Here is a 23,520-nt window from a genome sequence, read left to right on the forward strand (position 1 = left end):
GGCAGGCTCAGTGTCCCCACCCACAGGGACACTGGGAACTCTTCTCGTGGAAGGGAGTGGAGGTTTCCCTCAGGGCTCTCAGAGTCTGGAATGTGCAGGGCAAGGGGAACCATGGAATGGTTTGGGTGGGAAGGAGCCCCTCAAGCTCATCTAGTCCAACTTAATGGAGTGATTTTCACATTTGGTTTTGAGGGACAGGTGGGCCATCAGGAAAATAAGGAAAAGCTCCTTCCCAAGAGCCAGAGGGTTATTTGCTGTTGGTGAAGCAGCAACTGATGGCATAAAAGCCCACAAGGCTCTAAGTTAATTACTCTCTTTTCCAGAGCAGGATTTGAGTAATAAAGGGACAAACATGAGACCATGGGGAGGAAAAAAAAAGAATATTTAATGGGGGCTGCGCAGGTGAACATGATCCATCCTGCACCCCACAAGAGGTGGGTTGGGAGCCTTGGGCAAGGACAGTAGAGCTGCACAGATAAAAACCATCACAATGCTTAGACACAAAGGTGCCGACTGGGACTCCCCAGCCATCCTTCTGCTGGCAACTCCTCACTTCTGGGTCCCTCACTTTGCACCTCGGGAATTCTTTTGTGTGTTTGTGCTGGAGATGCCACCTCTGCTTCCTGCTCCTGCACACCCCCATCACATCCTGCCCACTCAGGATGAGTGAGTGTCCCTGAGCATCCCTGCTCCTGCTGCCTTTCAGCTCTGCTGGGGACAATGAACAACGGAGCAGTGAGCACAAGGAGGGAGCAGAAATGCCTGTGTGGAGTCAGACCAGGCACAGAGGAGCTCAGCACCTGAATTAGCAGGAAGCCCTGATGGTTTGTCTCACCACAAAAGCACCAGTGGGAAGAAGGGTCTGGCAGGGGCCCTCATCATGAAAGGGAAGAAAGAGAACCAGGAATTAGGTTTACATTCCTTTTTCCACTACAGATACTGGGGCTTTCTGGGTGTTACACATACAAAATCAGAACCAGATCATCAATGTCCTGCCAGGTGCCATGGGCTGGAGCATCCCTGAGCTGGGCAGTGCCTCAGAGATGATCCATCCTCACCTCCCGGAGGCCTTTCCCCCACCAGGACCTCATTACTACAGGCTAATTGCTCACTAACAGTAAAACCCTGCCCACAGAATCCCTTGTTTCTGAGGAGAAGGGGTCCTGCAGTGTGAACCTGGGCCAGCAGCATCTTCATGGAAATTCCCAGCTCATGACAGGGACATGAATTTGTCTGTCAAACACCATTCCCTAAGGGATTGGGGAATGGATGATTGCAGGTTGAACAGGGCTTGGAGCAATGTGGGACAGTGGAAGGTGTCCCTGCCCATGGCAGGGGGTGGGACTGGATGATCTTTGATGTCCTTTCCAACCCAAACCAGTCTGGGACTCCGTGAAGATGGATTTCAAAGCACTCCAGTTTCTAATTCCCAGGCCTTGGGAAGCAGGTTTCATCCCCATTTTGCCACACCAGAGGCTGAGCTCAGTGAGTTTAGGGAGTCAAACAGTACCTGGGATGTGACAGTGGGACCCCACAGACATCAGTGTCCCCAGGAGACCCTGCCACAAGTGACTGAGCCCATTTTCCTGGCTGCAGACTCCAGGTTTATTCTCTCCTGGTTATCCTTGCACAGTGGTGGGGAACAGGTCACACTGCAGACCCTTCCCAGGCTCCTCAGAGCCCAATTCCCAGTTCAGATGACACCAGCAACTAAGTCAGTACCTTCAGAGGTGATTAAGCACCTAATCAAATTTGGGCCTCTACTCACCAGCTGAACATATAAATCTGATTTTCCCCCTTTATTTCTGCAGGCAGCAGAGCAGGAGGGAGTGCTGCCAGGAGCTGAGACAGACCTCTGCTCAGCCTTTGCCATCCTGCAGGTTTGCTTTTGGACACTCACAGGACTCCCACCGAAGCATCCTGAGCTCAGGAGGGCACTCTACACTTGAGGAATAGAAATGTCAAAGCAATTAAGTCTGAAGAGGTTCTTTTTCTATCCATTCAAAGTCTGTGAATTCCCTCCAGTGTGTACAATACATCTCCCATTTTAACACTCATACAAGTGTTTTCCCTGAGCCATAGTCAGGGCATGAGGCAACATTCCCCTTCCTGCAGAGGAACTCCTGGCACCTACTCATGTGCCACTGGACACCCCTCAAACAGTGGGGGAAAGCCAAATTACTGAGCCCCAAAGCTCTGAACGGGAGTCACAGGGCCCAAGCCACCAACCAGCCCTGACCATGCTGGGACCACCCCCAGAGGCCAATTCCTGAGTGTTTCTGCTCTATCTGGGAGAAAAAGCTGTTACTGCCCTGCTGGTCCCACTCCTCCTGCCCTGCTCTGTCAAGGACCAGGTCAGTGGTGGATGTTTCCGGCAGAGGAAAATCCACTGGGGACACTTCCCAGGATCCAAACCCTGGAAGGCAGCTCCATGTCCTTGTGGAAACAGGCAGGAGGCAGACAGGGAACAGCTGACCTCATCTTCCTGTGGCCTTTCAAGCTTCCTTTGGCCTGGCTGCTGTGGCCACAGCAAATCCCCCCAGTCCCTCAGCCATCCCTCTCTGGGCTCCTCCTGTCCTGAGCAGCCTCCTGAGCCTGAGTCCTGGGGAAATAAATGCAGTCCTTCCCTTCAGTCATCAATTCAAGACTGAAACCTCAAGGAAAATGTGCAAGATAAGGACATTTCTCCCAAGGCCTCTGCAAGCAGCAATAAATCCTTCAGCTGCCTCCCAAACTGATTCCCCACAGCCTCTGAGGCCACAGAGTGGGTTCAAGAACTGTGGCTCGTTTCTAGGAGGGCATTTCCACTCCTGTTTCCCACCAGGAGACTGCTCGGGGCACAAATACCCCAGGTGCCAACAGGACCATCAGGTCCCTGGCTGCCATGAGAGCAGCTTTATAAAACAGAGCTGCCTCATTTCTTGAAACAGGAAAGGAAGAGAGAGGAGGGGAGCTGCTGGATGCAGCCCAAGTGCAGCCCAATCCACACCACCCACCCCAGTCCAGCTCAGCAGCACAGCAGCCCCAGCTGAGGCAGAGCAGCTCGGGCAGCCCCAGGGACAGGACACAGCTCCTCACAGCCATCTCTGCAGGGCCTGGGGCTGGCACCACTGCGGATCCACCCTTCCCCTTCCCTGGCTCCTCTGCCACTGCTAGGGGCTGCCTCGGGAGCCAGTGCTGGCCCCAGCCTGGACTGGGGCTGCAGCAGGCACCTTCTGCAGGGTGCAGCCAGGGGCTGCTGCAGCTCGGAGCTGAGGGGACAGGGTGAGGCCACCCCGCATCCCACAGAGCATCTGCCTCGTCCCCTCCTTGGTCCCTTCGCACAGAAACAACAGAGGGGGCTCCTGAAACTCACACACCTGAGCGTGGCTCCACACTCAAAGCTTGGATTCCCCTTTGGCACCACAGGACAGGACTGGCTCCAGTCTGGCTCAGGAGTACAAGGGTTCTGTCATCATGGAGAACCCAAAACTCAGAGGGGGAGGGAAGGAACGACTCCCAGGCCCAGAGCAGAGTCCTCTTGCCACCAGCTGGAGCTCCCAGCAAGGAGCTCCCTCCTGTTGGATTATGCTCTTTTCTGATCTAGAGATGGGGCAACTGAGAGGCATTTTAAAAACTTCTGTTCTATTTTCAGTCTTCTGTGAAGGGTGAAACAACACAATACCCAATACAGATGCATACTATATGAGCCTTCTGTCAAGCTTTAAGAATTCTCTACAAATCCACTTCCCACACCTCCCAGCAGGAGCTCACCCCAAACCCACCCAGCTCACCCCAGGCTCAGCTGGCACAGCTACACCCCAGAAATCCTATCTAGGCACAAGCCATATGCCAGCAGGAGGATCATCTCCAGCAGGCACTCAGTCACCCTCGTGCTGCAGCTTCTGCTTTGAATCTTGTTTCAGAGTGAAAGCTGTCATGGTGTACAGGTACAGTACAGCACCAATAACAACAGTTAAACTGTGACAATAACAACAGGGTCCTCTCCCAGCCAAGGGCACTGGCAAACCACACATTCATCACCTAAACACATGCAGAGTCCCTTTGGCTCCACAAGTACTTCTAGCCGGGAGTTCCACAGTCTTGGAGATTAAAAAAATACACTTTAAAATGTATATTTAACTTCAGTCAGTTCAAAACGAGCTATTTCTGTTTAAATTTGGTGGCATTCTTGCTTTGGTTTTGTACTCCACCTCTCTCCCTGGCACAGGGACGTGACATTTCCATAACACACTGGGTTCCACTGAAATTGAGATAATTCCCAGGCTCTGGCCTTTTGGAAGGCAGGAGTCAGGACCAGCTTTCCTTCATCTCAGTATGTGTGCCCTCTCTTCCCTCAGACAACCCCAGAGCTCTGCCAGCCCAGGAGGAAAGGGCAGGAGCTGTGGCAGGCACATGCTGCTGCACTTTCATTATCACAGTCACAACACGCTGCCAAGCTGGGGGAGTATTTTTAGACTGGCAAAGAAAAAAACCCAGGCATTTATCAGAGAATTATTAATACAAAAGCAACACTAATATTAGCAGTGCTCGCTTTTCCCTATACTTATACAAATTGGGGTTGGTTTTTTCCCTTCTCCAGCTCTTCTAGACAAGGAAATTGGTGCTTATCCATCACTGAGAGGTCTTGGACAAAGAAACTAAGACAGGGGACAGGGATGGGGGGCTCCAGGACTTAAGGGGATACAGGGATGTCTAAAAAGGACTACTTTGACTCCTGCCATGGATGGCAAAAGCTGTCACACCCCATAGGCTCCCCCAGAGAAATGTGTGTCACACACACACTGAGGATCCACGGACCAAGTTCTCCCCTTCTCTCCACCCAACTTCTCCACCCAAGTTCTCCCCTTTCTGAAAGCAAGGAATATCCTTGCTTTCAGAAAACTTGCAGACAGGTAGATGATCAAGGCAGTTCATCTGAGTAAGATTTGCATAGATAAACTGGATTATACCCCTGTGTGGACACAGCCAGAAGCAAATCTTACTTTTATTTTAGCTCTGAAGTAAATAATTAAATGTCACTTTCGTTCTGACCAAGAGCAGCCATGCCAGCGTAGGTAAAGTGATCCACTTCCAATCCTTGCCCTTCGTTAATCTGAACTATTTTACACCCTTCAATCCTTGCCATCAGCTAATCTGGACTAATCTGCACCCAAGTATCCCTGATCAAACGAACCTGAAGCAAGACAGAGAGTTCTCCTGAGCTGACTGCAGCCAGTGCTTTGGAGGCAGCCAAAACAGATCCAACACCCAGCAGCAATGGGATCAGGCACGTTGGGAACAATTTCAGCTCCTCCTGCAATGACATTGAGCTGCCTCAGTCCTTGAGGCCACAGCAGAGCCCAGCTGACAAAACGATGGCAGGATCACAGACTGGAGCCTCTGGAGATCACCTCCAGCCTTGTGCTGCAGCAGGGTCACCCTGCAGGGCACAGGAAGGAGCCTCTGAGGGGTTTGGACATCTCCAGAGGAGGAGACCCCACAGCATCCTGGGCAGCGGCTCTGGGGCTCTGCCACCCTCCAAGTCTGTGCTCATGGTCCAGCCCCTCACTGTCCCCACAGCTCTGGATTCCTGCTGGATTTGCTCCTGGGTTAGTGCCCCGGCAGCACTGGGCTTTCAGCCTGTTTTTCTCCCAGAGCCATTGCTGGCTTGGCTGTGCACAAGGTTATTTAACAGGAGCCCAGGGGAGCAGGGGGAGGGAAGGAGGGATTTTGCTTCTCCAGAGAAAGCTGCTGCTGTCAATGAGCAAAACAAAATACTGTGGAGAGAAAGTGCCTGACAAGAGACTGAGCCCCAGGAATTGTTATTGGGATGGAGCCAGAGGCTGACACTGGAGAAATGAAAGGCTGAGCAGGCACTGCAAAGCAGTGAATGAAGAGCAGAGATGCCCAGGGCAGGCTCTGTACACGAGGCAGGAGCAGCAGCTCCTGGCCAGCCTCGGGCTGATCAGAGCAGCTCCAGATGAGGTGGGTGATGGTTCATCCCACTGACGCTCCTACATCCCCATTTCCCATAGACAGGAATTTCCACAGGTCTGCTTCCAGTACAGCAGCAACAGCAAATACTGAAGACATTACACAGCAACTCACTGAGCTGGAAAGAGACGTTCTGGAGGGGTTTTATCAAGATAAGATAAGCAGCAGCTCAGCTGCAGAGACAGAGACCCATCAGGACACATGATCTGCTTGGTCTCTGTGGGCAGATTTATATTTGGGGAAAGAACAAATACAAACACATATAAATGTCTGAGACAGATTCTGTCTTCTGCAAGGAAAAACACACCTACAAACACTGCTGGTCACAAGCTTCAAGCTTCAGTGCATTCCCCTGTACCAAGACCACACCTTGAGCCAGGAGCTCATAGGAGGGCATCACTTGGGAGGAGAGAAGCCCCAGGGGTAAGGAAGCTCTGACAAGTTTTATGGAAACAGCAGCCAGGCAGAGGGAAAGAACTCACAGCAGCAGCCCTGTGGCAGGAAAGGCTTCCCCAGCAGGCAAAGGTCAGCCAGCTGCAGAGCCCCTGCTCGGAGCAGAGACCCCTACCCTGGCCTGATGGGAGTTCATTCATCCAAATCCTTACCCAGGGCACTCAGGTTCTGAAGAGCAATGGAGTTGGAACCTACACTGGGAACCTGCAGCTGAGGAACTGGCTCAGCTTTTCAAGTGATGTGTTTGCAGTTAAAGGATCTGGTTTTCCCAGCATAAACAAGGCCATGGGTTAAGTGCAGCTGTTCCATCAAAAACAAGCAGGAAAAAAACAAAGGATAAATCAGTATGTGAGCTAAGAGAATAATTACTTTTACCTCTTTTGGTCACAAATGGATTGGAGCAACTGAGAGTTTTCCTGGATCTATTTATGATGGGAAATTCGCAAGGCTATTCCTGCAAATAATTAGTTATTGATCCCGAAGTTTGCTTAGGGAAAAGCTCTCCTAAGCAAGTCAATCTATTATTCCAGCCACATTTGTTTAGGGATTTGTGGCACTGGAGCCACATTTTTGGTTTCCTACTGATGAAGCACAACTCCAGGTTCCTCCATGAGTGAGGGAGGTGTTTGAAATCCTATTTTTTCAGAATCAATCCTTTTTCCCCCCTTCTTCTTACAATAAATGCTTTCCTCCAGTATTTACTTAAAAGGTTTTGAATATTTATTGGAAAAAATTATAGTAATTTTATTACTACTCTAGGCGTGTTTTCCCAGTATGTAGATGTTCTAGCTAATAACAACAGTGTTAAGTGAATCCTTGAATTTCTCCTGACCCAGGGCACACAGCTGAGGACAGAGTTTTCATTTCTGCTCAGCTTCCTGCTTCTTCTCCTGACAGAAAGTCTCTGATCATCAAAACACTACCAAACACTTTTTGTTACAAAGCCATGTGGATTTCACACAAAACATGCCACACAATCTTTTCCCAGTGTCAAGACCTGGCATGTGGCTGGGATTCCTCAACCCAGTAACAAAAAGCCCATCTCATCTTCTCAAGGGCAGGGCTTTCACTCAGCAACTGCTGAGTCCTCACCATAAACTTTCCTTTGGTCCCTTTTCCCAGAGCTGGAAGAATCAGCACTTTTCTCCTACTCCCATTTTCAAGAAGCATTTCTTGCCCTCTGATTTGAGTTCTGGTTGGATTCAACCACCCGCAGAAAAGAAGAGCAGACTTTCACTCTGCAGCAATTAAAGGCAAAACCTGAGCAAATTAACCCTCAACCTTCAACTCCCCTGTTTCATGCTTCCCTGGGTGCTGGCAGAACAGGCTGCCTGTGCCTGATATCAGAGGTTTACAGGAAATCCCAAGTGCAGGGAGGTGAATGAGCTTGGTGGAGTGTTCCCCAAACCTGGGTGGCACCTGGGAGTGCCCCAGGGCTCGCCCAGGCCAGGCACACCCGGGCTGTGCCTGCGAGGCAAGAAGCCAAAGAAAGCAGCTGGGACTGACACAATCCCAAATGCCAGAGGGGTCTGGAAAGATCCCATCACACCATCATGGAATATCCTGAGTTGGACCCACAAGGATCATGGATCCAGCTCCATCCCTGCCCAGACCCCCAACAACCCCACCCTGGGCATCCCTGGCAGTGCTGTCCAGAGGCTCCTGGAGCTCTGGCAGCCTCGGGGCTGTGCCCATTCCCTGGGCAGCCTGGGCAGTGCTCTGGGGGAAGAAACTTTCCCTAAATCCAGCCTAACACAACAGTCCTTCCATGCTTTTATGTGCACACTGATTTTAGGGGTCTTGCAAAACTCCTCTCTGTCTGGACTGTCATGAATTCAAGTGCTGCTTGAGCTCCTTCCCTGCCTATCCCCATCCATTCTGCAGCAATTCTTCCAATTGTGTGCCACAAAACCCTGTGGAAGTTTTCCCTCACCCTGCTGCACTCACAGAGGTGCTGGTGTGAAATGTGCTTTTTCAGATTCTCAGCTGCAGCCCCAGCAGTGTTTGTTAATGCAAATACCCTGAACTGTCCCTAAGCTTGTCCTTCCCTCCTCCCACAGATCAGTGCCATTCCCAGCAGCTTTGGAGCTCATTCCTTTCAACAGCCTGTGCAAATCTCTCTTACCACACCATGATGGGCTCAACAAAAAACAGCATTTCCAAAGCAAAGGGAGGAAATTTCTGTTTGGTTTTGGTTGGGCTTTCATTTTTTTCAAGGCTTGCTGTGAAAGAATAAGAGCTACTCTTAGAGGTAAATCTGCTTTTGCAAGCTAAACAGGAAAAGTGCATTTCCATGCCTTTGAATGCCTCAGAGCCCTCTTTGAGAGCTCAGGAGGGTGTAGGAAAACCTGGCCCTAGGCACAGAGTTTGGGTTGGAAGGGACCTCAAAGACAATCCCGTTGAAGCCAAAATCTGTTTTTCATTAATTCAAACTGCTTTTCACAAGTGATTCATCCTCACAATAGGATGAGCACAGGAACTGAACTTCAGAGAAGGAAAACCACTGAACTTTAGTGTACTAATGGGACCATATCAACTTTTACCTAATTAGTAACATCCTGTAAGGTGCCTTTACACAGTGTAAGCGTCACTAGTGCCATTAGAGTGGCCACAAAAAGGCCAGAGGACAGTGACACTCAGGGCTCAAGATTCCCAGGGCAACTCCCAAACTTGCCAGCTACATCTTCTCTTATAGGAGCAAGGATTATTTCAGTATCAGTGCAGACAAAAACAACCCCAAGACTTTGCACAGAGGAATCTGAGTTACCCACTGATTCTCACTGATTTCAAAAAGCCCAACAGCTTTAAGAAGTCCCTATGACCTTAAGGGCTGTCACAACCCCCTGTTAATCTGAGCAGGATAATCAACTTGGCTGTCACCAGCACCTAAGGAAGCCCAGATTTAGAGACCAGAAGTCCCTGGCTGGTCAGGCAGTGGGAACTGGCTGCCATAGCCCCTTCACACCGTGTTTTGCACTTCCCACAATCAGAGCTCTGGTTTTGAACACTCATATTAAGAAACTCTTTAAAAATGAAAAATCAGCAGGCAAAGCATAAGTGTGCTGTAAATGTGATGTCAAAGATGAGACCAAATGAGTAAAGGATCCCAGGCTTTGGTTCAGCAGCCTCCTGGATGCTGTTTGCAGGGTGACACTTTCTAATCTTTAATGCACTTCAAAACCATGCCCTGCTGAAAACCCTGTGAAATTAAATGGACCCCTTGCCTTGCAATGAGGGAGGCAGCTGGAGCAGCCACAGGATTACACTGCTCCCTGCCCCAGATAAGCCTGTCACCAGTGAATTCCTCCTCCCCCTTTTCTTCTTCTCATATTAATGCCCTTCATCATAATAAGGATTCCTTCCCACTGCCAGAACTCAATTTACACTATTTACTTTAATGACCTCATTTGTCATCCTGGCCTGTGCTGCTGCCTCTGGGACCACAGCCCGTCCTGCTGCCAGAAGGTCTCATTTACAGTTTGCTCTTTCATTATTTTTTTAAAGATTAAATTGCTCCCATTTCAAAGCAAACAATCTGAGATAGTGAGATACATTCATGCATTTGATCAATGCATTTTAGGGTTATGGACATCCCAGTCCCAAATGACTGCTGTCCACTGCATCATCCAGTTATTTCCATCACCTTTGGCTTTGTTATTCCTTTCAATCCTTACAAAATATACTGGTTGGGACACTTGAATATCGCCACAACATTAAACTGTGGGAAGAATTTTAACTTGATTTTGGGGGGAAGAATAAGAGTGTGATCATTTCCCTCCCCAGTGCATCAGTTCATTTGCCTGTCCAAAGCCCATTTTTTATCTCACAGCTCCCCTGCTCCAGAGAGGTACATTCCTTCCTATTAGATTATATTTCCCTCTCCACTCCTGACACGTTCAGTAAAATTCAATGGTAATGGTGTCATGTAAATAGGTTAGGGAAGAGCACAATACTTCATGTTCCATTATGCCCCATGCTCTGTGCAAAGAGCCTCACACAGAGTGCTGGGCTGGGCTGGGGGAGCCTCCAAACTCCCACACCAAACCCAGGCTGGGCAGCAAAGCCCCTCAGAGCCAGGCAGGCTGAGAGGCCACTCCTGCAGGCTTGCAATAAAACATTCCCAGCCCGTTTGCAGCAGCTTTTAAAGGAGATATTAAAGCCCATTTCGTTTAAGAGTAGCTCCTTTGCCTCCTGCCAGCTCAGCCCCACAAGAGGTGGTACCTGCAGTGGCCACTTTGCCAGTTTGTCTGGAGCACTGGCCAGGTGTGCTGGATCACTTGTCAATCCCAGCATAAAGCTTAACCACAACAAACAGATCAATTGCCAAGTGCCAAACTTTGAATCACAGTCACTCATTCCTTCACTATTTAAAAATCTTTTCCCCAGATAAACAGAATCCTGTTTTTTAACCAAAACAAAGAACAGTGGAACTTCCCTCATAAAAAACTCGCAGTTGTTTCAAAGTTAACAAGCACCTGCCTCATTTTGTTCAGCTCCTGCAACTACAGGACTTCTTTCTTGTTTCCTTCCATCCCAAACATTTGTCTTCAGCCTCAATAAACATCACCCAAACCCTTTGTAGTGATTTCCAATATGCTGATGTAATTTCTTCAGAAGCCTTTTCAGTGAATAAATTGGTCCCAAACTAATAGTCCTTGTTACTTATACAGACACAGCCTTGCTCAGCCTGTCTCCTAAGTAGACTTCAGCAGGAACATAAGGGATAACATCTTTTCCAGATAAATTTGAGTCTGATATAAGTATTTTCTGCAGAAAAACATGCTTCAGATTTCTCATCAATATTTATATATAAAGTTAACCAACATTTTAAAGTTGCTTCTAGATAATATATGATGGTAACTTGACAATAACACAATTGTACAGGTTATGTATGATGCATAAAAGCACATAAATATTACTTACTGTCAGAGGATCAGGTTTCTGGTGTGTGAGGAGAAGATGGAAGTTATTCCAGCACAGTCCTCCCTGGATTCCCTCAAGTCTTGCCCTGGATCATCACATGCAGATGAGAGCAGCACCAAGGCTGAGGGAAAACAAACCAGAATTGACAACATCACAACAGAAAAGCATTACCAGTGTGGTCTGAAATAATCTCCTCATACAGGAGTAATAAAGCAGCATCAAAGCTCTTGGAAACATCAGGTTTCCACAAATTTCTACAAATATGTAAACATTTTAGAGACTGTGCATCAGAACTCTGGAAAACATCTTTTGGACACAATAATTTTTTTTTAAATTTTATTTTGTACTCCTTTTACCTTCATCTGTGCAAGATTTATGTCATTACCTTGCTCTGCTCACTGCAGCACAGAGTGGTGATGCCTGAGACTTTACTGCTTCTGGGGAGCTGCTTTCCAAGGAAACCTAGGGGAATTTAAATTAAAAAATACATTGGAAACCCCATGGAATTTGCATGTGAAGCAGGGAAGAATTCCAATTGTTCCTGGTTTACTGGTAGGGACGAGCACTGAAATAATTCTAGAAGAGCTACAAACAAAGAGGGAGAGCTTGGAAAGGAGGAGAGCTGTAATCACTGAGGTTGGAAAAGCCTCCTGGATCATCAAGTCCCAGCTGTGCCCGATGCCCACCTTGTCCCCAGCCCAGAGCACTGAGTGCCACCTCCAGGGATGGGGGCTCCACACCTCCCTGGGCAGCCCCTTCCAAGAAGAAACTCCTCCTGATGCCCAGGATGGAGCCAGGGAAGCCAGGGAAGCCCATCTGCCACAGCCTGGACCTCCCCAGTCTCCAAAGCCACGGTGAAATCCTCACCCTGTCACGTTTACAAACCAGACTGTCCTGGCACTCCCTGTCCCAGGAGTTTCTGATCCATTTAACCAGGGAAGAGCCTCTTCCTGACAGACCTCTCAGGCCTGGCATCTCCCAACACCTTCTCCAATGTGCAGAGGAATATTTGTAGTCACAGCAGGTAAATGAGCTGTAGACAGGGAACACAACGAATTTAATGGCATGAATTATTTACACACAAGCCATCTTGCTACACAGCAGTCCCAGCAGCAGGGATTATTAATTTATAACCCAACTACACCTACATTAAACAGAACGAGGCTTCCATAAAAACTTAACTGTAGAGCCACAAGAAATATTGCCCAGCACATCCAGGCAGTACAACAGGGTTCTCCAGCAAAGCCTCAGCTGAAAATCCATCACATCTCTCAGGATGTGGAAAAACATCCACTGGACTCCAGTTTGCATCCAGACACGTCCTTGTCTGCCTTGTCATCCAAACAATGCACCTGAAGCAGGATTTGCCTTGAAGGTTCTAAAACAGCACCGAATTCCTCCCTTTCCAACAGCAGTACCAACACCCCCCCTTCCCTAGGGAGCAAAATCCTTGGAGAGGTAACAGGGAGCATCCCCCACTCCCTCTGGGCCCCCTCACCTGATGGGAGCAGGGGGAAAAAGGGACACCCCAAAGGGAGAGCAGGAGAAGCCTTTGGGGGTGGGACAACGCAGGATTTGATCAGAAGCTACAGAACATGAGGAAGAAAGGGAGGGAACTGGAAACACCTGAGCAGAGAGTCCAGGAGAAGGAAATGGGGCACGGAGCACAACTACAGCAGGGTCAGAGTGTGGATTGGGGAATGCAAGCAAGCCAGGGACACAGAGCGGTCCAATTCTACAGAAGAAGAAATGCAGATAATCAATCTGCAAGGACAAACCTGGTCAGCAATGAGAAGTCTGCAGACTGGGAATGGATAAGGAAGTGGGAAGGCTGACAAACATGAGGCTGAAGAACATGAGGAGCTCCACAGCATCACGGGGCAGCTTTAACCAAGCCTTTAATGCTGGGTGTTCATGTGACAGACACCTCCATCGTGTCCTGCCATCAAACATGGCTGTGTGGAAACACAGGCTTGTCCATATTCCTAAATCCTGCTGCTGTGTTTTGTGCCTTCGGCAAAGAAATAGAAGCCACCGCTTCAAGAATTATCCATAGTATTCATCTCAATAAACACATTAACAGCTGGACTGCTGCATCCTCAGCTGCTTTTTCACCCAGTTGGTGGCTGAGGCAGAAAATGAATCTCCATACAGCAGGAATTCAGTTCCCCTTCATGGCTGGAAACCCTCCCTACTGCACTGGGAGCAACCTGAAAGGATTTCCCACAGCACAACCTCGTGGCACAGCAACCCTGCTGCTTTCTCTGCCCAGGGTCCCAGGGCAGGCTGGACTGCCTGTTCCTGGTGGCTCTGAGTGTGCCTGATGTCAGGAGAGGAGTCTGGTGCCTCCTGAACACACGAATTATCTCACTTTGGGGCTGGAGAAAAGGCCCCCAGAGGCACTTCAGGCCTGCTGAGCCCAGCACAGCAGCTCCTTTGCCTTCCACAGGTGAATTCCTGGCACTTCCAGGGCACCTGTGCTTGGGGATCACTGTGGGACTGCACAAGTCAATCCCAAACCCCACAGCTCCCTGTTCCTGGGCAGAAGCTGTGTTATGCTGTGCCAGCACGGAGCCCCCTCCCTGTATGTGCTGCTCTGGGGAACCTCTCTACTCCTTGCCCCAAACTGGGGACAGGTGAGGTTTAACAGCTGCAAGGCCCTAACAAGGAGCACTTGTGGGAAATAGTAAAGGTAAGAAGATTTTTAGAATGTTGGGAAAGCAGAAAGAACAGAGAATTCAGAGCTAGTTGTAGCTACAAAGCCTGAAGGTAGAAAAAGTTACAATAGTACAGCAAGCAAGGACAATATGGAACAATAGCTTAAGTTTTAGGCTTGCCTAAGATAGATCTTAAGACTGCAGAAAAATATGTTTAATAAGACAGTAGAAGGTTTTAAGCTTAATAATGGTGTACTGTGTGCTGTTGATAGAAAGCAGACAAGCAAGCATTGTGTGAAGCAGGTGTATGTGTACTTGTAGGAATTGGCTAGAACAACTGTCTGCGAGCTTTAGCAATGTGCTGTTGGCTAGAAAGTTTTTCAAATGTCCTGTAACAAAGCAATCTTTGGCTGCTGCTGGCTGCACGTGAGCTTTTGCCATCTTTCCATTGTCTCAGCCATGTAGTGAGGCTGACGCTGCAATAAAAGCTCAAGGGACGTACCCCAGCAGTCCTGTCCTGTTGGTGAAAACAAACCTCCACACACAAATGGTGCCCCGTGCCTCTGGTCGTGTGATTTCCATGCTGGCTTGACCTGGTGCTCTCAGAGCCCTGCTGAGGAGCAGGGAAGGCTCTGCCCATGGACCAGGACAGGTGGCAGTCCCAGAACCTCCCTGAATAAATAATAGTTGAAAAAACAAACCAATCACCAAAACAGCAAAGAAATATTCCACGAGCTGCAAATACTAGAAAGGCAGGAAGGCTAATGATCCCAGCAGGGTGGAAATTCTCCTGTGTCAGGGATTTCAGGCAGCATAAAAAGCAGCTTTATACTGAATTTGGGAGGGGAGAGAAGAGACGACAGTCCCAGGTGTCCAGAGAATCCAGTGGGACAAGCAGGAGGCAGAGACTTGGGAAGGTGCTGTCCTTGTGGTGCCAAAAGGGAGGAGAAACCCCACAAAGCACTTCAATGCCAGTTATGCCAAGCAGGAGAAGGACCCGCTCTGCCACCAGCATCTTTCTCCAGAAGTGCTGCAGTTTCCAGCAAAGTTCTCCTGCCTGCACAAGCAGGGGGTTTGCAAGCCCTGGGAGTTCTGTGCCTCAGTTTCCCCCTCACAGCTGGGTCACAGAGGGCCAGTGGGCCCTAAGCAGATCTAAGGGCAAGGTGGGCAATACCTCACTGACTCTTTGGGCTGGACTCTTGTTGTAGCTAGCGAGGAATTCCTGCTTTTTGTGCTATCACAGTCCTGTCAGCAGCTGAGGAAGAGGTCAGAGAGCTCAACAGAGGGCTCATAAAAAGTTCTCAGACTCAGCAAGTTTCCATACAAACCTGTTTCTAACATTTATCCCATTACCTGCCTGCTCTGTGCTTCAGTTTCTCCCTCTGTACAAGTGGAAAGTGGCATCAGCCACCCTTTGGAACACAAACCCCTGAACACCAGCTACAGGCTGCGACCAAGGAATGCAGCCCTTAGCAGGGCAGGGGCAAAGGGGGCTTTGGCAAGAGCCCCGGGGACAGAGCAGGATGGAACTGAGTGAGATTGTCCTAGATTGTCCTACTTTGTCGGGATCTGTGACATTTAGATGCTCCTGAGATTGTAGAAAGTCTCTGTCTTTCAGCCCCGCTGCCAAAGAAGGAGTTGTAATTTGTCTGTGCTGGTTTTCAAGGTTTTTATTTCTTCTTATCTAAAATATTTTCTCTCTGGGCTGCTGCAGGTCTGTCTCACAGGACAGCGTGCGGGGCTCTGCCCCTCAGTGGGATGATACAAACATTATATACCAAAAACTACGTGTGGTATATTTACAATAACGTGCCAATACCTATCACCCATGTTGAACAGTGTGTCCCCAGCCCAAACCAGCAGAAAAATGCCAACACCACAGTGAAACGTGGAGGGCACGAAGAAGAAAAAGGACAAGGCACACCCAGTTTCCTTCCTCTTGCCTCCTTTGAACTCTTATCTAGAACCCTAAGATTCTACTTTTGCACCCGTGCCACACTAATTGCTACTTATATCAAACACTCAGAGCTTGTAATCATCCTGTAAGATTGAAAACTCTTTTGCATGGACAGAGATCAGAGACAGTGTCTCTCGGGGCCCTGTACAGGGGGTTCCTGACCCCTGCCAGGCTCCCAGACCTTCCAGGACAGCCAGAGGGATGCCCTGCATTCCCACACTACTTCAGGGCTCAGCAAAGCAAAAAGCACCTCTTGACAAAGACACAGCTTGGTCACTGCCTGGTGCACTCGTCCTTACACCAACACTGGCAGCACAGCCAGAGCCCAAAGCACAGCAAGAACTCCCAGACAGCCACTCCACGTGCACAAATCCCACCTCGAGAAAGGCACCAGCCCTGGGCACCCTAAAGACACTAATTACACTCAGGGTGAGGCCCAGAGAGCAGCCAGCTTGGCTTTGGCCACAGACACCATGAGGGCTCCTTCCAGGTTCCTCCCTCATCCGAGGCTGCTCCTTGTCCTCAGGGGAGCAGGGCAGGAGGCAGCACAGGACCTGAGCCTGTCCCTCCCACCCCAAAGGAGCAGAGAAGTCAAGGAGAAGCCCCTCAAGTCCACCAGGAGAGTTCAGCCTCTCCAGCCAAACCAAAGCTATTTTTCCCCCAGAGCAAAACCACTTCACATCCCAGGAAAACATAAAAGAGTAACCTCTGTTCTCTCAGCAGCTGGAGGGAGTCGTCCTGAGGGTCTGGGGAGGACCTGGGAGAAAAACCACATTGCTCCCACTTGGTAACTCTGGTTTTTGGGGCTTAGAGCTGAAATCCACCCAAAATAATCCAGTGGGGTTTATGAGGACTTTGGAAAATGTCAACTCAATTCATAGCATCTCAAAACCTTTTGTAAAAGCTTTTACATGTTTCCACTCTGTCCACAAAAATGTGTGTTGAGAATTCACATTTGCTCTCTTTTTCATCTATTTTTCCTTTTTGCAGAGCGCCAGGGGAAGAAACAAGTGGATTTTATTTTCAAGTTCTTGTTCAAGACTGTAACGAAAACTCAGGGATTATTTTTTCATGAAAATGCCCACTTAGGAAAAAGGCAATTCTCTTCTCTTTCGGGAAGAAATGGTTTCATTAAAAAACAATAAAAAGGTAAAGTGGTACTTTCTAATGAGAAAGTGGAGTCTCTTCTCATGTTAAGTAGCAGCCCAAGCCACAAAAACACACTTTCTTATCCTCCCCAGCGTCCACACTCGCAGCAGGGAAAATTCCTGCCAGTACTTTGGAGTTACCAGCAGTACTTTAGTTAGGAAAAGATAAAAATCTGTCTGGCACACAGTCTGTATTTGTGATTTACAGTCAGACCTTGGAGGCTTAGCCCAGGCCAAAGCCTCACCGAGCTGTGGTGCTGCCTGTGTGACTGCAGCAGGGCTGTGGAGGGAGGAACCTGGATGGGGAATGCATTCAGAGTTTGTGTCTCACAGCAGCCCTCAGCAGGCAGACGTTTGGTCCAGATGGGTGCTGTGGGTACAGCACTCAGCATCCCATAACTCACAGGATTCCCAGGAAGGCTCAGCTGTCCCAGGCAGGTCTCAGTGTCCCTGGAGCACAGGGCTGGCAGCAGCAGGACACACAACCCAACCCCACAGATCAAAGAGCAGCAGGAGCACTTCTGGGGAAAGCAAAGGTGGGAAGGCTCAGGGGAAATGTCGGGAGGTGGCTGCTGCCTCAGCTGTGGAGCTGCCCTGGGTGACACAGCCTGGGGACAGTGCTGGCTGTCCCTAACCAGCACTGCCACGTGTGGCCCTGCAGCAGTGGCCTCAGAGGTGCCTGGGATGGCAGCACGAGGGAGGTGACCCTGCTGCCAAGGAGCAGGACTATCTGCAACCCACAGGTCTGTTCTTTGCTGCCGTAGCCTCCATCAGGCCCTCACTTGCCCTGGCTGGCACAAAGCCCCAGCAGAGAGTCTGCCACCAGCAGTGTATTTATAACCAGGCTATCAGTGCCTGGTTATATCAGTGCCTCCCGGGGCTCAAATCCCTTTCTATTCTGAGCCCTGCAAGAGGAGAAGGGCAGAGGTCCTACCCCAGAGAATTGTCAATTTAAGCAGCCTGCAGGCAGGGCCCTCACTTTGGAGTGAGGTGGACACACAAATATGACCTGATAACTGAATACCTGTTTGCTCCCTCATTTGCTCCCTCCATTGCTGACCAAAAAAGTGTGGCTATAAATTTGCAAGTCCAGAAATTCTGTTCAGAGCCACAGAATGAGTCTGTCCCTAAAGCACTTGAGCCTGTAAGCCCCAATCAGCCATCTCCTCACGCTGTAGTGTGTCAGCACAGGGGCCCTGCTGCTCGGGCAGCTTCAGAACTGTGGCTCTCCCTCTTTGCTGACTGAAGTTCTCCCAGCACCTCATTACCACCTCTCCCAGTTGCCTGCCCCACATCAAAGGGGTTTCCTGAGGCTTTGACAACCATCCCCCTGCTTCCAGCAGAAAGCTGTTGTAAGCTTTTTTGGGAAAGAAATTATTTAAGGTAGCTGAAATAGGATTTGCCCATAGAGGAAGAAGCTCCAGGTTTGCATCCCACCATGCACAGTGGAGGATGGTCCCTAGAGTCAGGGACCATCACAGGGGATGAGAATTACAGAATCCCAGAGCTGGTTGGGTTGGCAGGGCCCTTAAAGCCCATCCAGTGCCACCCCTGCCATGGGCAGGGACACCTTCCACTGTCCCAGGGTGCTCCCAGCCCCATCCAGCCTGGCCTTGGGCACTGCTGGGGATGCAGGGGCAGCCCCAGCTGCTCTGCGTCCCATGCCGTGTGAGCGCTGGGAGCTGCAGTGCTGCTGCAAGGCTGGAAGTGCTGCTGCTGGGAAGCCATGGAGGCCCAGGCTTTGCTGTGGACTGATAACACAATTATTTCTCTCGAGTGGATGGAAGTGCAATCAAGGCAGAGCCTTTCAAAGCACCTCAAGACAGGGAAATCTGAGCTGCCAGACCCAAACAGGTCTTGCTAAGCAGTACAAGGGTGACTGTGCAGACCTGCCTGCTCTGTGGCAGAATTCCATCACTGCTATTCATCCTGGAGCAGAAATCTTCAAGGGAATAAATGAGCCCTTATTTCCCAGTACTGAAAATGTCTTTAGGCATCACATCCAGGGTGTCTTGCCTTGCTGGAATGTTCTGTGTCTATAGTGGGCCTTGTGACAGTCCCTGTGTGCCCTGTGGGGCAGGGGGATGGGGTGGATGTGAAATGCTGGAGCCTGAGTGTGTCCAGCACATCCAAGTAGACTCCATGGTAAATCTCTCCAAGGGAGGGCTCTGGGGATTTCCCTGAGGGGGAAGGAATCAGAGGATTCCACACATGCACACCCCAAAAAGCAGGAAGCAGGGAGCTGTGCCCCTCACACACACCTGGGAATGGTCATCCCCATGGAACACTGCTGTGCAAAGCCAGGAGGGCTGAGCTGCCTCTGTCTGGCTCCTGCTGAGCCCTGCTTCAGGCAGCTTTTCAGGGCAAATAATAAAAGATGGGCTCCAAATCCATAAATGAAAGAGAGAAAGGCCTTGGATACAGGAACAAAAGGAAGAAAAAGGGACTTAAAAGTCTGCCCTGTACTGTACAATGCTCAGACAGGTTCTTTGCAGGCACAATTGTGTTCAGGAAAAGACTGCTGAGACTCAGCAAGTTCCCTGGGAACACAGGTGGGGGAGGCTTTGAATCTCCGGGTGCTTTTGTGGCTTGGAGTGCTTTGCTCTCTGCTCTTAAATCACAGCCCTTTCCTGCATGGCCTGCCAGGGAAGAGCAGAGGCTGGGAGTTCCCCAGGGAAAGCTGCGTGGCAGAGGGGATGTGAAGAGCTGTGACAAAATACCACGGGAGAGAGCAGGGAAATTCTCCTCCACAGCCCATGGCCACGAGGAGAAAATGAACCAAGAACAGACCTCCAGCAATGACCCCTCTCGAGCATTAACATTTCATCAGTGTCAGTGAAGTCCCAGAAGAGCTGAGAGGGAGATTGCCCATTGCACACCAAAGGAGAAACCAAGGCACAAGAGGGGGAAGGTCCCAACAGACATCCCTGGTGGACACTTTCCTGCCAGGAAGCCAAGCTGTGTTAGTTTATGAGGGGCACCTTCCTGCGGCTCTCCTGCTGCTCTCCAGCCCCAGCTGCTGCCTGGTGGGTCAGGCTCCAAAGGTGATGCCCAGAGCAAGGAAACCTCCAATTAAATGGGGCGGCCAGGGCTCCAAACAGCCCTGGAATCATCACTTCTGAACCAGGGAGGTTTCATGCTTTGAGGAGGCCAGACAGGTGCTTTTGCAATCCCCAAGTTTGCCAGAGCTCCTCAGTGAGGATTTTCAGGCTGAAGGGGAGGGTGAGGAAGGTCTGTGGAGCCCTCAAACCACACAAGGCTCTGGAGATCAGAGAGTGAGCCTGACTGCCCCAGGAACAGGCTCTGACAGGAGACCTGGAGAGCTCTGCCCTTGGCTGCTGCTGAGAGTGATACTCTTGTTTTCTGGGTTTGTTTTTTCCCCCAAACATCTTAACCTGCTCTCTCACACTGCAGAGCCAGGAGCCTTTTGTTAACTATTTCCTGCTCTGGTTTCCATGGAAAACAGAAAGTCACATACATCATCTCCCAAGAGAGGACAGAAATGCCTCTGGGCTGACAATCTCTCCGCCTTTAACAAATGAGGCCAAAGAGAAAAACCATCAAGATGCAAACCAGAGATTTCAAGTCCATCTGCTCAAGTGACACAAACCCTCAATATTTTAGAATAATCAAGTGCTAAAAAATTCCCAAGCTGTTTAGGTAAGTCCGAAATGAGGCATTCTTTCCCCTAAAAAGAGCAAAAAAGAGGCATTAAGCCTGTATATTGCTAAAGTGCTGGGGGGAAATGTAATGTATTGTGATTTAAAGCATTTGATCTTGCTTTTCCCTGGTGACACACTTCTAATTCTCATTATTTCTAAGCTTTGGGCCAAGGCCCCATCTGTTACACCAGTACCTGTCTTTCCTGAAGTTTCAGCTCATTGTCCCAGGGCTTCTGCTGTCTCCTGGGTGACATGATCCACCAGCAGGACACCTGGCAGCAAGCAGAGCCCTCTGAGAGAGAGGTTCAGTGCCCAAAGCTGGGCTGAGGTGTCCAGAAGAGGAGTGCCTGGCTCCAGCTCTTTGCCGTGCTCTTTGAAGCCTGATTTCAGCATCTCGGAGTCTCAGCTTCTATGAGATCTGTAAGAACCCCTGGATTTATCTATCTGCTCACCTCCAGACGGCACAGGAGGGCAATTCAAACACCAGGGATGTTTGCAAAGCAGCATGCGTTCCTTTTCCCTGCAGGCACTCACAGCAGGCCTCCTCACTCAGCTGGAAGCTAAAACCAGCCTTGTTTCAGTGGCTTCAGCTGGGCAGCATTTGCCCCAGGACATCTGAAGAAGGGGGGTCAGCTGAGGTTCGAGGTGCAGGAGTGAGGAGGGATGTGAGGAAGGCCCTGAGTTGTGAGCAGCTGAGGGTGAGAGGAGGCTCTGTGAGGAGTGGAGCTGCTGTTAGTCCGTGTGGCACCAGAGTGGGGCTGCTCCGGGGGCACATTCCACCGACTCTGCACCTAAACTGGAATTCCTAATGAAACAAAAGTGCCGTGCTCTAAACTTAGATGTTCTATTAATGTTTTTAAAAGGCATGGAGTGGCTGAAATCTCAGAGTCGTTGCTTCCATCAGGCCAAATCTGAAATCCTGGAAGCAGTGGGGGAAACCTCACGGGTTCGAGTGCTGAGCTCCCTTTTGCTGTCCCTGCCCATCCTTGGTGGCCCTTCCAGCGGTTGCTGTGTGTTCCTAAGTGACAAAACCCACAGCTGTTAATACTTGTAATTCCATTTCATGCTTTAGCCTTTCTGGCAGCAGAGCAGCAAGGCTGGAGCTGGAGTAGGGCGAGACAGCAAATAAACATCTCTTTGCTGCCGTGCAAAGAGATACCCATCTTTCAATATCAGATCTGTTAGTCTAATACCCTTTGTTTGTGTTGCAGAACAGGTTCTGTCTTGCACTCCAGCTACAGCCACATCAGATGGGCCATAAATCATGGAATAATACAGGCAGGAACTGGGACTTGTCTGGTAAATCACTTTCTGCTGGTGATATGCTGATCTCTGTGGGATGGGGATGGATGAGATCCCTGGATTGAAGGCAGTGCTGTGCTATGACAGTTATACATGAGGGATGTTCATAGCAAACCCACGCTGCCATTTATTGTTTAGTCAGAAAATTTCCCCTTGATTTATAAATATTTCACCTGAGAAGAACATTCACGCTAATTCCAAGCACACAGACAAGCTTCCCAGTGCCCAGGGATGATCAAAGAGCGGCGGCTGGATGGATGCTGGGGCTGCAGGGGGACTCCAGAGCTGCAGCTCCTCCACAGTAAAGCCCATTAAGACAAACGGGAGTGCAGCTCACGCCTTTCCACGGGATCATTGCCAGGTGTTAATGCGCCCAGTGCTCCCCACTGCAGCTGAGAGGGGCGCTGACGATCCGGGGTTAAACACTGCTCGTGGCTGCTCCGCACGGAATCAGGAGAGGTGTAATGCTTCCAGCGCTGAAGAACAAATTCCAGGCTCACCTGTCCTGCCCAACTCCGTCCTCTCTCAGAAGGTCAGGAAGCTCAGAGTGCTGCGTTAATAAAACAACCCCAATCCCATCACTCACTGCCGCCTTTATCTGTTCCAGACACCTCTTGCTGCCAACAGCCCCGTTCTATTTTTACGGAGCAAATGCTTTCACGGCTCCGCTTCCCTGTGCTGCCCACTTGATGTGTTGTTCACACCTCGTTTACTCTTCACACCCCTCAAGGACCTGGCGATCGGAAAAGATCCCTCCCCTGGAACGGGAGGACACAAATAGGAACCAGAGTTGCTGTCAGCACTTGTGCCTCTGGGGGGGACGGGAGGGAAAAGGGCAAGGGGGGGTATCTTTACTCCTTCAGCTGCTGTCCTGAGTATCCCTTCTCTCCTTGGAACCACTTCGGAGTGGAAGCCGTCAAGAAGAGCATCCTCTCAGCCAGGGCCTGAATTAGTGCACTCCAGCTGGAACTTTCCTGAAATTCTCCATGTGGGAGCACAGCCTTCCGCAAGGGGTCCAACGTATCCACAGACAAATGCCCAACAACTGAGCACGTTTAAGACTCACAGTCCCAGACGAGTAATTTAATTACTGAACAAACTTTCCAGATGTGCTAAAGATTCTCTGTGTAATCACTGGGATCACGGGGGCCAGGCTGGGTCAGCTCATCCCAGACTCTTTAGGGCTGCCATGCAGGAAACACATCCCTGTCCTTCAGCACTTGCTAAGGCTTCAGCAAGATGTGCTCCAAGTGTGGCTACTAAACCAAGTGTAGTCTTGGAAATATTCCCAAAGCATCCATCTCAGTGACAATTAGTAAGAAATATGAATCCCTTGTTATCAGTTCAGAGTTTTTCCAGTAACTTTCTACTTAATCTTTGGAATGTGCACTATTCAAAGAGAGAGGACCACAGATTTAATTGGGATGGGAACAAATGCATAA

General features: G+C 49.8%; 1 long non-coding RNA gene across 3 annotated transcripts; it reads right to left on the reverse strand.

Moving 5' to 3' along the window:
• Window positions 1–6,633: 6,633 nt before the first annotated feature.
• Window positions 6,634–13,677, reverse strand: LOC137461992 (uncharacterized). 3 transcript variants are annotated; one of them, XR_010993552.1, is made up of 4 exons: window positions 13,131–13,677; window positions 12,220–12,385; window positions 11,353–11,473; window positions 6,634–6,883 (listed from the first exon to the last, which is right to left on the reverse strand). It is a non-coding gene; the product is annotated as an uncharacterized lncRNA (long non-coding RNA). The 3 variants fall into 3 exon arrangements; XR_010993553.1 differs by lacking the exon at window positions 13,131–13,677 and adding an exon at window positions 12,705–12,826; XR_010993551.1 differs by lacking the exon at window positions 13,131–13,677 and adding an exon at window positions 12,851–13,079 and having other exon boundaries at window positions 6,635–6,883.
• Window positions 13,678–23,520: the final 9,843 nt, after the last annotated feature.

Source organism: Anomalospiza imberbis, chromosome 24, assembly GCF_031753505.1.
Source record: "Anomalospiza imberbis isolate Cuckoo-Finch-1a 21T00152 chromosome 24, ASM3175350v1, whole genome shotgun sequence".
Lineage (NCBI taxonomy): Eukaryota > Metazoa > Chordata > Aves > Passeriformes > Viduidae > Anomalospiza > Anomalospiza imberbis.